The sequence below is a fragment of the Miniopterus schreibersii genome (genome assembly GCF_964146895.1).
Source record: "Miniopterus schreibersii genome assembly, chromosome: 1".
Taxonomy (NCBI): domain Eukaryota; kingdom Metazoa; phylum Chordata; class Mammalia; order Chiroptera; family Miniopteridae; genus Miniopterus; species Miniopterus schreibersii.
The window spans coordinates 30,336,168-30,351,148 of NC_138101.1; the positions used below are offsets into that span (position 1 = coordinate 30,336,168).

Sequence of the window (14,981 nt, forward strand, 5' to 3'; positions counted from 1 at the left end):
GAAGACAAAGAAGACATACAGGTAGCCAACAGGTACATGAAAAGATGCTCAACATCATTAATCATCAGGAAAATGCAAATCAAAACCACAATGAGCTATTACCTCACACCTGTTAAAATGGCTGTTACCAAAAAGACAAGAGATAACAATTGTTGGAAACGGTATGGAGAAAAGGGGACCCTTGTGCACTGCTGGTAGGAATGTAAATTGGTGCAGCCAATATGGAAAACATGGAGGTTCCTCAAAAACTTAAATATAGAACTACCATATGATCCAGCAATTCTACGTCTGAGCATTTTTCTGAAGAAAATAAAAACACTATGCATCCCCACGTCTACTGCAGCATTATTTATAATAGTAAAGACAGGGAAACAACCTAAGTGTCCATCAATGGAAAAATGGATAATGAAATTACATTATATATAACATTCCATTACATATATGCAACTCAATAGCAGAAAAACAAATGATACAATTACATATATATATATATATATATACACATATATATAATGAAATATTATTCAGCCATAAAAAAGAATGAAATCTTTTCATCTGAAACAACATGAATGGAACTTGAAGGCATTATTCTAAGTGAAATAAGTCAGATAGAGAAAGATAAATATGATCTCTTATATGTGGAATTAAAAAAAAACAAACCCAAAAAACAAAAACAAGCTCATAGAAACAGAGAACAGATTGGTGGTTACCAGAGGGGAAAGGAGATAAAAATAAAAAAATAATAAAATGAGATCAGCTTTCTGAGCCTGGCAAAGGGAAGGGAAACAAGAAAAATGTTTAAGGTGTGTATATTTTATATGATTTCCTGCCTTAATTGACTTTTTCAATTATATAGCCAGAGACTCAGCCTAGATAAGAGTATTTCTCCTGTACCTACCTCAAAAGGATATGGAGAGAATTAAATAGTAAGGCCAGGGCTAATGCTAGGCACATAGTAAGTCCTGTCTAGAGCATATTAACAGTGAGAAAGGCAATAGCAGCTCCAAGAGAGTGACCTCAATAAGCACACAATAAATGTTTAGTTCTTAAAGTTACTAAGTGTAATAGCAGTTTGATTCTATCATTAAACTAGTGGGACATCCATCAAGTCATTTTTAAAAAAGAGTGTCAACATCATGAAAGATAAAGAAAGACTGAGTGTATTAGTTTGCTAGGGCTGCCAATCAAGTACCATAAACTGAGAGGCTTAAACAACAGAAATTGATGGTCTCACGGTTCAGGAGGCTAGAAGTCCCGGATCCAAGCTGTCAGCAATATTGGTTCTGTGAGCGCTGAGAGGGAAGAATCTGTTCCAGGCATCTCTCCTTGGCTTGGAGATGGCCATCGTCTCCTGGTATCTTCACATCGCCTCCCCTCTGCGTAGGTATCTGTGTCCACATTTCCTGTTTTTATGAGGACAGCGGTTGTATTGAAGTAGAGCCCACTCTACTAAACCTTATTTTCACTTGATTACCTCTATAAAGACCCTAACTCCAAATAGTCACACTCTGAAGCAGTTGTGGTTAGGTCTTCCACACATGAATTTTGGGGATCACAATTCAACCCATAACACTGAGGGACAAGCTGGAAGGGGCTGAAGGAGACAGGACAACTAAACTCAATGTGGGATCCTGGACTGGATCCTGAAACAGAAAAAAAATATTCATCCCAAAACTGGAAAAATCTGAGTAAAATCTAGAATTTAGTTAATGATATTATACTAAGGTTAATTTTTTGGCTTTAATCATTGTAGCATGGTTATGTAAGATGTAAGCTTTGGGGGAAGCTGGGCGAGGAGTAGCTATGTAGTAGTGAAAAGATGAAGGTTATCCTATACACACAACATCAAAACGTGGGAAGACGAGTTAGCTGCATCTCACTCCCTGAAAGCAAGTTAATGATTTAGTTATCTAGTTGTGTTGAAAATGAAAATGCCCTCCGCCCGGCCGGTGTGGCTCAGGGGTTGAGCATTGACCTAGGATCCAGGAGATCTGGGTTTTATTCCCGGTCAGGGCACATCCCCCAGGTTGTGGCCTCGATCCCCAGAGGGAGGCGTGCAGGAGGCAGCCGATCAATGACTCTCTCATCATTGATGTTTCTCTCTCTCTCTCCCTCTCTCTTCCCCTTCCTCTCTCTGAAATCAATAAAAATACATTTAAAAAAAGAAAAAAAGAAATGCCCTCTCTTTGAGCACAAGCAAAAGCACCTTTTTGTCAAAGCAGATAGTTCAAATGATAGTAGGCTAAAAAAATCTCATAAAGCTTATGCCAAGTCTTGCATTGCCCTCTCCAACTAATAAAAACCTATCCATCTAGCTCATGTGTTGAAGGTAAAAAGTTCAGATTGTGGTTAACAAAAGTGACCACTTCCTATGCTGAAGTGGTGTTTTCATAGACAGAGTAAAGACAGTGTCTTACTCACCTGTGAATTATCTACAGGAGGCATACAAGGTATGTGTATTTATTTTCTTGACATGTAATTCTTATAAAGGAAATCTGACTTTTTAGGTACTTACTGAAAACCAGGTCACATTTGCCTTAATTTATGTTTTTTCTTTTTCCCTCTGCCTTCTGTGTTCTTCCCCTTTTTAAATTTTATTCCTCTGCAAGCCAAAATGTCTTTCTTTCTCTATATTCTTTCCATATATATTTTTTTCTTTTTTAAAAAATATGTTTTTATTGATTTTTAGAGAGAGAGGAAAGGAGAAGGAAAAAGAAAAACATCGATGAGAGAGAGACATGGATTGGCTGCCTCCGTTCGGCACATCCCCCACTGGGGACAGAGCCCAAAACCCAGGCACGTGCCCTGACCAATTGAACCGGCACCCTCCTGGTGAATGGGTTGACACTCAACCACTGAGCCACACCGGATGGGCTATATTTTCTTCTTCTTCTTCTTTTTTTTTTTTTAATATTTTTTTTTTATTGATTTGAGAGACGAAGATGAGAAGGAGAGAGAGAGAGAAACATCAATGATGGGAGAGTCATTGGTCGGCTGCCTCCTGCTCGCCCCCTACTGGGGATCAAGCCCACAACCCGGGCATGTGCCCTGACCAGGAATCGAACCTCGATCTCCTGGATCATAGGTTGATTCTCAACCACTGAGCCACGCCGGCCAGGCTCTCTTTTTCTTTTACTCCTCTTTTACCTTAGCTTGCAAGCAGTTTGAAATTCCTAAGGCCTAGTTGCTAAAACTGTCAGAGTCACCCATAAAGGCATTCAGGTTGTACACCACACCCGAGGACCGCCTCTAAAAGAGAATCATTTCTTCATAGATGATGATTTACAGGTGAAACTTATAAGTGCAGGCCACCCAGCTGATTTCTGGGACGGTGGGGGCAGCTTCCTCCCTCACAACCCTCATCAGCACTCATGGAAAATACTTGTGAACATTCTCACTCTAGCATTGTCCACACTCCCTCTTAACAACATCCCGAGCATGTCTTTACGTCAGCTGTTTTCACAATAATGCCATATAACAAACAACTGTAAGTCTGAGTGCTTTCAAAGCAGGCATTAAGCTCTCGCTCGTGCATGTTTAGGTTTACTAGAATACGGCTGCACTAGGCTGGGACTGGCTGGGCTGGATTCTAAGCTTCAGGTTGAGTTTGAGTCTGTTTCACAGATCTCTTCCTCCTGAGACCAACAACTATCAGAACGATTTCTTCTCATGGCCAAAGACAGGGAAGGAAGCAAAGGGCAAGCCCAATTTTGCAAGCACATTTCAAACTTCTGCTCACATCATGTCCACTAGCAAACCCATTGGTCAAAGCAAGTCACTAGGCCAAGCCCGAGGTCAAAGGGCAGGGAGGTATTCTCTATGTCACGAGGTCATGTCAAGAACGTACAATAGGAATATAGAGGAGCAAGAGGGGCCAATAACTCGTCCTAACAAACTCCTCGTGTTGCTTCTCTTGCTCACCTGCTACTCTCAGAAGCCCGAGCCCTCCTGACTTGTCTTCTCTAGATGGGGGTTGGGAGGGTGGCTGGTAGCAAGGAAAGCATTCTGCATGCCTGGGCTCTGGAAATCTCCCTTAGGGGGAGTTATTCAGGTTGTGCAGTAATATGCTACCTAAAATTTTATTTATTTTACTTAAAAAAAATTAAAAGGCATGCTTCATTCAAACTCATACCAAGGCATTACATGGGCAAGGAAGTGGTAGCCCACTGGGTGGATATGCCCAATGTCATCAGTGTTCATCCCAAGGTCCTTAAAGTCATGGTGAAAGCTGGTTTATCTTTGGGTTCCTCGTGGCACATATAACAATGCCTGCCCCAGTAGATGTTTTATAAATACAAAAGTAAGACTTTATTTGGAAGACTAGATTTAGTTTTTGTAACAAGGAGACCAAAAATTTAACAATATTTCTTTGATTGATAGTTGCCATAGTTCCCATTTGCAAATGATACACTTTTTTTTTTTTTTAATCCTAAAGCAAGTAGCAAATTAGTGCATAATCCTGCAAGTCCATTGACTTGTTACCTTTGAAGATTGGTTTTGGGAGAAACTTGAAAACTTTCATTTCTTGGGTAAGTGGAGCCAAGTCCTGATAAAAGAGAACTGATGGACGCTTCAGTCACTTGTTTCCCCAGCCTCCGAGAGCAGCTTATTCTTGATGTGAGAGCAGCGATTCTTCCCTTCTTAGGGAAGTTTGAGCCAGGAAATTGTGATTTAACATAATTATCTCCCAGATACTATAGGGGTTCTTAAAAAGACAAACTTTTTTTTATCTTATGTAATATTTTTAATCATCTAATTCTCTACCAAAAAATCCTATTAAAAGAAAAAAAAGTCACTTAGCATAAAGGTGAGTGCCAGGACCTGGAGGAGGGGGTTGGGAGTTGCTGTTTAATGGTTCCAGTTCCAGCTTTGCAAGATGAAACGAGTTATGACGAGAGATGGTGGTGATGGTTGCACAGCATAAATGTGCTTAATATCCCTGGGTTGTATGCTTGAAAATAGTTAAGATGACAAATTTTGTTCTGTGTATTTTGCAATAATTTAAAAAATGGGAAAAATAACTGAAATTGTTAAGAAAAATGAATACTCTATTATACTTTCAAATTTTTTCCCACCTTTAAACAAATAACCAGAGGATAACAACCACAGCTGTCCTGAAAATTAACACTGACGAGATTATTAAGCCAGGTAAAAACACTTGTAATTTTCCACCAATGCTGATATTGACTAGCCCCATTTACGTTTCACTGTCAAGAGAACAAAGTAAATTTTATAGACATTCATAGATTTCAGGAACAAATCTTATTTCAACCATGTTGATGGAAATTTGTTCCAGGTAAACTAACTTTTTATTGATGGCTAGTCCTAATATCAAGTTTTTGTACATCTTTCTAATATAAACCATTCCAGGCTGGACAACTTACTTAGACCACGTTTACTGAATTCTCCTAACAATGGTGCTTTTCTATTTTGTGGTTTGACTATCCCTGTTGTGCTTACTACTGACATTAAATACGTTGCCTGAAAGACTAAAGATTCTGTGGGAAGAGAGGTAACAATCTATTACCGAAGTACCAGATTTTATATACATTTCTAAGGGAACAACAATCTCGGGACTCATTCCATGCCTCTCCTAGGAAGTCCCTGATCCTCAAGGGCTTTTATTAAGGGCAAAAATGAATCACCTACACTCCCTGTCACTAAGTAATGATAGCAGTAACAACAGCCTTATCTTTGTACAGTTTAAGTGCTACTTATCAGAAAGTTACTCACAGTTATTTAAACACTTATTAGTATATGTGAAACTGTATCTTCCCACTGAATTTTATCCATACAAATGGTAAAAACTTTATAACTCTTTGGGATAAAGGAAAAATATAAGTTGAAAGCAGAGTATTCAACATTAGATCTATTTTTCAGCAAAAATGAAATGGTCAAGCCTGTGTGGTCATATTTATCTTGGTTTGTTTACACTTCTAGGGCTCAGGTCTAGGCTTGTTGGTGGCATTGCTTCTGAATTCCCCAAGTGCAGAGAGTAGAAAATCCTATGGCCAGTGCTTGACCTGAGTGTATGAACAAAGTCATGCTGAGAATCATTAACCTCTACTTCAAGCCAAAATATGTAGACTTTTGTCCATAGTGGCCAATTCCCAGGAGAGATTCAGAATTAGGTGAGAGATGATCTCTGTACTTATGAGAGAATCTCTCCAAACGTTAAGAGGGAGCTTAGCACTGTACCGGTTGTGATATCACCCCCACAATATGTACATTGACTGAGACAGCTGCACAAAAATAAAAATAAATAAAAAGCTTTGAGATGCAATGTTATTTGCAAACCAACCTTTGCCTTCCTTGTATCTGTACATCTTATTGTATTGCTTCTCTATGTTGGATGTGCATTTATTATCTATTATATAGTTAATACTTACTGAAAATATTTATTTAATTAATAGTGACATGGGTAATTATCATCCTCATTTAGTGACTCCTTGACTTCCTTCTTAAAGCTGAAAATAGATGGAAAGTATTACGTGGAGACATTTACATCCTTTCTAATAAAGCCTAAAACACATACCAATTGCTCTATGTGCATAACAGCAGAAACTCTTCTATCATTCTGTGACTGTTAAAGACATTTACAAAGAAAGTTTTTGGAAAGTGGGGCACTGTGATACTTACTGTTCCAAAAAAATTACTTGGTGTTCTTTGTGTCCATACTAATGGTCTGACATGTCTGAAAAATTGTCCATTCCTTAGATAGGAATGTGCATCACTGAATTACAAGAAAACAATGCTAAGAAATGGAAAAGAGAAAAATCAAAGTAACTGACATAATAAAAGTTCCCCATATTAGGAACAAGGGAAAAATGAAATCATGTGAACTCATATAATTTTCTCAAACACATAAAGACCCCTTGGCTTCATACTCAAATTAAAATCAATCAGACTTAAATTAGGGGCCCAGTAAAGTAGGCTCTACAGAAATCTTCCTTTGTGAACTCTATGGAGTTTCTCAATAAACAAAACCCATGATATCAGTTGCACTACACACCCATTGGGGCTTCATGAGGCAGAGTCCTGGAGGTAGTAGGACACTTCTGTCCTTCCTCCCTCAGGGCTTCCAAGCTAAGGAAAAGGGACTCCCCTTCATCTCCAAAAGGAATGAAATGAGTACAGGTTACCTTGAGTGCTCTAGAATCATCAAGTCTCTACAAACTTCATGCCTCTGCTTTATCAGTGCACAGGATCAATTGATTTCTCTAAGGAAACAATTAACTTCAGTAATCTTGCCAATATTGTTAAATCATCAATATTCACTACTTTTGACCATTTAGAAGAGACTTTTCCCTAAGAGCCTATTAAAGATGGGAAAATTATTTCAGCTTATCCAAATGTGAGATTGCCTCTTACATGATCTATGTTAATATATGCAACCTTCTGTCTATGAAAGGGAAGCAGGACCTCAGGGTCTGAGTGACTTTTGTACATTGTTTAAGAACAGACATCTACCCAATTTAATCTTGTAAACTAACCTGCATGTAACAGTATTTACCATTTACTGAATGCTTGCTATGTGTTAAGCAATGTTCCAAGTGCTTTACAGGGAATAGCAAATTGCACAAGGTCCCAAAAGATGGGGATTATTATTTTGAATTTATAGAGGTTCAGAAGAGTTAAGTAACTTGCCCTGTGATCATTGAACCAGTAAAGACCACACTTGAATCCAGGTCTGCATGACCCCTGTGACCATGTACTTTACACTAGTTTATGTTGCATTCCAAGTCTAATTTATGCAAATGACTGTGGTAAAAGAAAGAGGTATTCACTGAAACACTACTATGTGCCTATTAGGTGTCCTTGAGCTAAATAGTTCATTAATTTGTGCCTCCATTTTCTGGTCTTTAAAATGAGGATAACAAAGATTCCTGCTCATAGAGTTGTTGTGAGGGCTAAATAGTTAATACATGGAAAGAACACAAGTGCATTTTTATGAGTTCTAAGAAATGGGAATACATCAGTGAACAAAAGAGATAAAACGCCCTTGCTTTCATAAAGTTTCCTTCTAGGGAAAAGGAAAGAGCAAATAAACCAACAAACAAATATATGTCAGTATGTAAAGTCATAGTCATGTCAGGATATAGTAAGAACCATGTAAGAAAATCAAAGAGCAACCGGAAGATCAAGAATGCTAGGTTGGGGCACTATTTTAAGTAGGGCCATCATGGGAGACCTTGTTGAGGTAACACATGATCAAAGACTTAAGAGGGATGCAGTTGTGTACCATGCAGGTATTTAATAAAAAGTCATTCCAAGCAGAGGGAAAAGCAAGTGCAGAGATCCAGTTTGCCTAGTCTTTCAAGGGACAACAAAAAGGTCTAAGGAACTAGAGTAGAGTGACCAAGGGGGTCATAGGAGATGAAGTCCTGGTGGGTGGGGAAGGGGCTGATTATATAGGGTCTTGTACGTCACTGTAAGAGCTTCAGTTTTTACTCTGAAACTAGTGGATGGTTTTGAGCAAAGGGTAACATGACTGGACTCATGTTTCTAAAAGCATCCCTCTGGCAGCTATGTTAAAAATAGGCTGTAGGCCCGGCTGAGCCTGGCTCAGTGGTTGAGTGTCAACCTAGGATCCAGGAGATTGCAGTTCAATTCCCGGTCAGGGCACATGCCGGGTTGCAGGCTTGATCCCCAGTGGGGGGCGTGCAGGAGGCAGGCGATGAATGATGACTCTCTCATCATTGATGTTTCTCTCTCTCTCTCCCTCCCTTCCTCTCTCTGAAATCAATAAAGACATATTAAAAAATATATATAGGCTGTAGGAAGGGTAGCAAAACAGTTATAGGAAGCTATGAGAGACCATTTGTACTGCAGTAATTCAGGAGAGACATAATATTGGCAATAATCAAAGAGTAGCAATGACGATGGTGAGAAGTGATCAGATTCTGGATGTACTTTGGAGGCAGAACCAATAAGATTTCTGGAAAGATTGTATGTGGAATGTGAGAGAAAGAGAGGAGTCAGGGACTGGCCTGAGCAGCTGAGAAGAGAGATTCCATTAACTCAAACAGAGAAAACTAGGAGAAGCAGTGTTTAGAAATCTTTTGTGCATCTTCTTATATCCTTCCAGCCTCACCTCTTATTCCAGGTATTGTGCAATGATCAGCCCTGTGCAGACATCAACAGCTTCTCTCAAGAGCACATAATGTCACCTTGCCTCTCTCACTCCCTGCCTAATACGTGGGATACCTGCAGAAACCAGCCCTCCTAGCACATGTGCAACTAGAAGCATATGGTGCAACCCTGACCAATGGTAGACAAGAGCTGATGGATAAATGCTTTCCTCTTCTTTCTTCTTCACTCCAGTACAGATTTGTGAGATACATTTCATAAGGCTTCTCAGAAGGTACCACAGGATCAATCCACCAGTTCATGGCATGGGGTCAACTGAATAATGCATTCTTATATTGGCTTTTCATTCTTGTCTATTTTGTTTACCCTGAGTCCCTTATTCTGTTCCCTGAGTTCATATTCTCAAATAAACTACCTTTGTCTTGGGCTCTGCTTTCAAGGGAATCATGGGCACCAAACGTGGCTCTAGAAATCAAACCCTCAGTATGGGATTTTGGAAGCTGAGCCAACAAACTGATCACAAAACAGTAAGGACCTCCTGCTGGTTTGGTGGTAAATTGCAAGTGGTGATTATCCCTGACATACAGTAGCATCACAATTACTCAATTGTAGCAGATTGGAATGAGGTGCAGACAGAAGATGATTCACTGGATTATATTGAGCATTATGAAGGCAATGATAATTATTAGGAGGCTGACTTCTGTTACCTGCTTTGGAGATCTTAAAAGAAAACGAGTCTCAGTTCAACCAACAGTCAAATCATGGCACATTGTGAAAGCATACTTCTAGGGCAGTGTAGCCACTGAGAAGACCGTGCAAAAAATCAGCCCCAATATATAATCCTAAGGGTGGCAGAGCTGCAAAGGAGCCTGAATGCACCGCCTTGAAACATCACCCATTGTCAAAATGATAGGAACTTGAGACCTAGAATGTGGACATTTGTGTTGAATGCCTGATAATCTCAAACCCCCAGGCTCTAGTCATCTTCTGTGCCAACAGGAGGTCTTTATGGTCTTGTAATCAGTTTGTAGGCTCAGCTTCCAAAATCCCATACTGAGGGTTTGATTTCTCCTTTGTCTTGATAAAGGAAAAGCAGCCTCTCCTTGTCTGGAAATGCTGCAAAGAATATATCTGAGGCAAGTGCCTCCTAATATAACCTCATTTTCTTTAATATCCACCCCCATTACCCTCACTGACTTGAGCCTATAAGCAGGGTCAGATCTCAGCACAACCCACGTGGGGGATTGCAGTCCCTGCTCTAACAAGAACTAGACCCGTGTTCCTCAGTCTCAGCACTAGTGATATTTTGGGCTGGATAATTCTTTGTTGTGGAGGGTTGTCCTGTGTATTATAGTTTGTTTAGCAGCATCCCTGTCATCTAACCACATGCTTGTAGAACTCTCCCAGTAATGAGAATAAAAAGTGTCTCTGGACATTACCAAGTGTCCCCTGGGGGTCAAAATCACCCCTAGCTGAGAATCGCTGAGTGAGTCTAACTCAAGAGGAATTACAGGACTGGCTAACACGTATCAGAGGAACCAGGGGAACATGTGTGAGAGCGAATATTTAGAACATTAACCAGAGGAATCCGGCTATAAGGCTGGACAGGGGTGAACTTATGACGTGGGATCATTTACCTGTAATTCTAGGTTTAATGTTTTGGCAAGAACATCTGGAGTCAGTCGTAATACACAGCCTTGGTATCTCTTTAAAGCATGTTCTAAATGAGATGTTAGAATAATTCTGAATGAACACTGAGACAGAAAGCAAAAGATTCAGGGAAGAAGGGATGTGAGAATGAATTTATTCTGTGAGACGAAAGAGTCACCATTAGAATGCATTTCCCAAAGTAAACTACTGCACATAGCCTTTGTTTCAGCCTCTACTTTTTGGGGGATCCAGGAGGGGAGGGGAAAGAGGAGAATTTAATTTTTGGACACATAAGTCTGAGATGCTTAACAGACATCCAAGTGGAAATGTTGCGGAGGCAACAGATACACAAATCTGGAGTCCAGGGAAGAAGTCCAGGCTGCTGAAATGAACTCACTTTCCAATGCTGAGGAGGGATGTAAACATAAAGGTTAAAAAAAAAAAGAGGGGAGACAATAGCACATGCAATTGTTACATAGAGGGTTTCCGCAGTAACTGTTTTGGGACCAAGCAGGAGGGAGCTAGGGGTTTTTGTAAAGATAAGACTAGATACAGATTCTGCTCTTAAAAGGGAAGTTACTTAATGAAATTTAAAAGCATTCCGAGTAGCGCTGACTAGAGTATATTGATATCAGTAGCAAACATGTCCCTATTGTTGATTTTTCCACCAAATTGTATCTTTAGATAAACACTGAGACACTGCACAGCTCATTTGTCTCTTTTTCTGTGAATCCATCCCTGACAAAGTGAGTTACCACCTCTTGTGCATTCCCATGGAATTTAGTCTCTTTTTTTCTACCTCTATGGTTGGGTTTACCTCACTAGACTGTAATTTATCCACTTATTTAATTGTCTCCCCAATCAGGGTGTGCCCTATTCTGAGTGGGATCCCTGTCTTTGTATCTCCAGCACCTAACACAGTGCCTGGCACAGAGGTGGCACTGTCGGTCAAATAAGTGAATGCATGCATGAGTGGATCTCTGCAGAACCCTTGCAAAGAACTGCTTTGTGCAGGAGCAAAGAACTCACTCCTTTGAATTCCCAGCACACTTACCTGTCCTGTAACTCATTTTGGTCACTTATTTTGTTTTACTTTATATGCACTTGTGTGTCTATCTTATTTAGCCCTACCACACCGTGAACTTCTTCAGGCCGGATTCGTGTCTGAATCACCTCTGCACCTCCAGTCAAGTGCCTGGCAGGAAACAGGTGCCAAGACTATGGAGTAAAAGAACCACTTGCCTCGCAACCAGCTGCATTGGCTGTGCCTCTCAAACTTCACTGGGCATGGGCGTCATCTCCTTAACACTCAATCGGATTTCTTCTCAAATAAAGTGCGGAAAATATCTGCATAAATAGCATCTCTAAAGAAAGTAACATCAGCGCCAAATCCTCGCGTCCCTAGTCAGTCTCTGAGCCGCAGAGGCCGCGCCACTGCAGTCCTTGTCCCGCCCCTCCCGCGAGAACTTGCCCCGCCCCTCCCGCGAGACCTTGCCCCGCCCCCTCCATGCCCATCGCCGCCTCTCTTTTCCTCTCCCCGGGCCGACTTCCGGCGTGGAGGTTTATCACGTGCCCGGATATGGGAAGTGGTGGCCGAACCGCCCCTTCCGGTTTACCGCTCAGTTGAGGGGCGCGTCTTAGGAGTGGTGGGCGCTCCCGCCCCTCCGCGTCTCGGGTTTGGAGGACGCGCCTCGGCACAGCCGGGCTCAGTCCGGCCTTGCGGTAAGCCTTGGGCCGCGGCTGCCCGGTAGTCCCGGCGGGGGCGGACAGACTAGAGGACTGGCGGGAGCCAGGGTGTGAGGCGGCTCCTCGGTCCCCTGCGCTTTCAGCGCGCGGGGTCAGCGACTCTAGCTCCGCCGTCGGGCCTCCCTTCCTTTCACCGCCTCTGGGTAGGGCGCAGAGTCTGCTCGGAGCATCGCCTGGCTCCTTGCCCTGGGGGCTGGGTGACCAGTCCCCACACATCTCTTTATGGTTCCGCCCATAGGAACCGTATTTCATTTGGGCAACGACCCCCATCACTTCGCTCTTTGGCGTAGACCGGGCAGGAGGGTATGACAGTTGCCTTCCCCTTCTTTGTCCAAATACACATTTTCTTCTAAATCTCTCAAGTATATTCCCCTGTGTCCGTGCACTGTTTTCTCCTCTGGATGACAATGCTCCACGCGCTGAGGTGTCTTGATAGCCAAGGCGGCCCAGCCCGCACTGAGACTCACTCGGACAAGCTGTTGGCCACACGCTGTCGTGGTCGAACTGAATTTAAGGAAACCAGAACCAACGCAGAGGAAGCAGCGCCTGTCTGCCTGCCTCTGGAACGCGGTCAGACAAGGATTCTTAAATCTGAAAAGTACTTTTAGACGATCTTGACTGATGTATTCACTGTCTTAACAGAAAAGTAGGTTGGAAAGACTGTAGAGCAGGGGTGGGGAACTTCGGCCCTGGGCCGTGCAGGGCCACAAGATCATTTGGTCTGGCCCTGCCGAGAGGCCTCACCAAAGAGAAGCGGCTCCAGCCATCACATTAGGGGTGAGTTAATTAAATGTTTGACCCAATATGACGGGCTAATTTTTAAGTTGATAATTCTGTGTGGCCTTTGAATGATGTTATAAATAGCCAAACGGCCCTCGGCAGATAAAAGGTTCCCCACCCCTGCTGTAGAGTGTCACTTGATCCTTACTTAGAATGTAAATGCCACGGAGGCACTAGTGGCCTTCTCATCATGATCATACTTGCCCTTTTCACTGCTGTCACCTGGAACAGTACCTTGCATTTAGTATGACATCAGTATTTGCTGAGTGAATGAGGGTCAGGTAGTGCCTTTCATTATGCCTAACTCCTTTATGAGGTATGGGCAGTCTTTTTTTTTTTTTTTTTTTTAAACCACTATCCATTTAGTCGGTTGTTGCTTTTAACCAAAGAGGGACTGTGATGTAGACGTTGGCCACTAATAGTCATTCATTTGACCAGTTTTTACTATTCAGTTCAGGTTGCCTCAAGAAGTATTTGTTGAGTAACTACTGAGAAAGAACACAGAACTATGCCAGTGTGTGTCTTTCCCTCCCTCCCCCTTCCCCTTCTCTCTCTCAAGAAAGTTTTTGAGATCTACAAGCTTCCAATCTCTTGAAGCAATTTGCAGCAAGTGCTTGACTGATCAGTAAATACAGTAAGTGCCATAGCAATTGAGAGGAGACCGTTTGGATTAAGGTCTTTACTGAATCAACTTTATGTAAATCATGAAGTGTAATTAGGGTTTGGATAGATGATATTCTCTGCAGGGAAAAGCACCTAAGCAAAGATTTAAAGACCGGAATAAACAACAGGGCTTGGAGTGGAAGGCTTATGTTTTGGAACACTAGTGAAACGTTGAACAAGAGCATGTTGTGATGAAAGCTGTGCTTTAATATTACTTGTTTGTTGAGGTTTTTGGGGTTGTGGAAGCTTGCAAAGTGATAACCAGATACTGTGCTGTTAAATAAATGTAGTTGATGTGAACCTGGGTCGGTGTGTTGACGGGGAACAAAACAGAAGGATAAATTATGTGTCGATGAGGGGAAGTCAGCGGAATGTGGCAGCAGATTTCGTGTTGACAGTAGAGGAGGGGACTCAAATATGACGGAATTTGAACGTGGACATTGCTCACAGACGTGAGAGTTCTGAAGGGGGAACTAACCTTAGGGTAAGAATAGTTGTCCTGTTATTTGGTAATGTCATTTTGGTTAATTTATTAGATGCCTGCTACATCCTTGCCAAGTTGCAGGAATACAAGGATGAGTAAGACTTGGTTCTTGTCTGCAAGGAGCTATTTTTAATGCGGGAGAGAATACAGTGAGCTAGAAAATAATGTTTTAAGTGCTGTGTTAGCACAGTAAAGAGGAAATGTTAGAGAAGTAGAAAGGGAATTAGTGTGTGTGTGTGTGTGTGTGTGTGTGTGTGAGTGACTACACAGATTTTGAGGGGCGGGTTTGACTCTCCCAAGGAGAAAAGCATTCCAGAAAAGGAAATTGCATTAACAAAGCCCAGAGATAGACAAGCAAACTGGCCAGTATCCTGTGTGGCTTGGGGATAGGGTGCAGTAGATCTTTTAGCACAGTGTGTAGGCCCTAGAACATACTAAGGAATTGGTAACAAGGACGTTTTGTAATAGGTGGAAGGGAGGTTAAGATGGGTGAAGATGTAGAGAGAGAGAAAAGAAAACAGTTGGTGAAAATTATACTTCATGGTGCCTACGTTCTCTGCAGAGTAGA

The 14,981-nt window shown here is 41.7% G+C and overlaps 1 protein-coding gene across 4 annotated transcripts in view; it reads left to right on the forward strand.

The window, feature by feature from the left end:
• The first annotated feature begins 12,314 nt into the window (after window positions 1-12,314).
• Window positions 12,315-14,981, forward strand: part of EXOC1 (exocyst complex component 1) — a 50,092-nt gene continuing 47,425 nt past the window's right edge. For 3 of the 4 annotated variants that reach the window (XM_081155331.1, XM_081155329.1, XM_081155332.1), the window contains exon 1: window positions 12,315-12,462. The gene's annotated coding sequence lies outside the window, so the exon portion shown is untranslated. Of the gene's footprint in view, window positions 12,463-12,967; window positions 13,057-14,981 lie in introns of those variants that run through there. The other variant, XM_081155330.1, reaches the window with a different exon arrangement.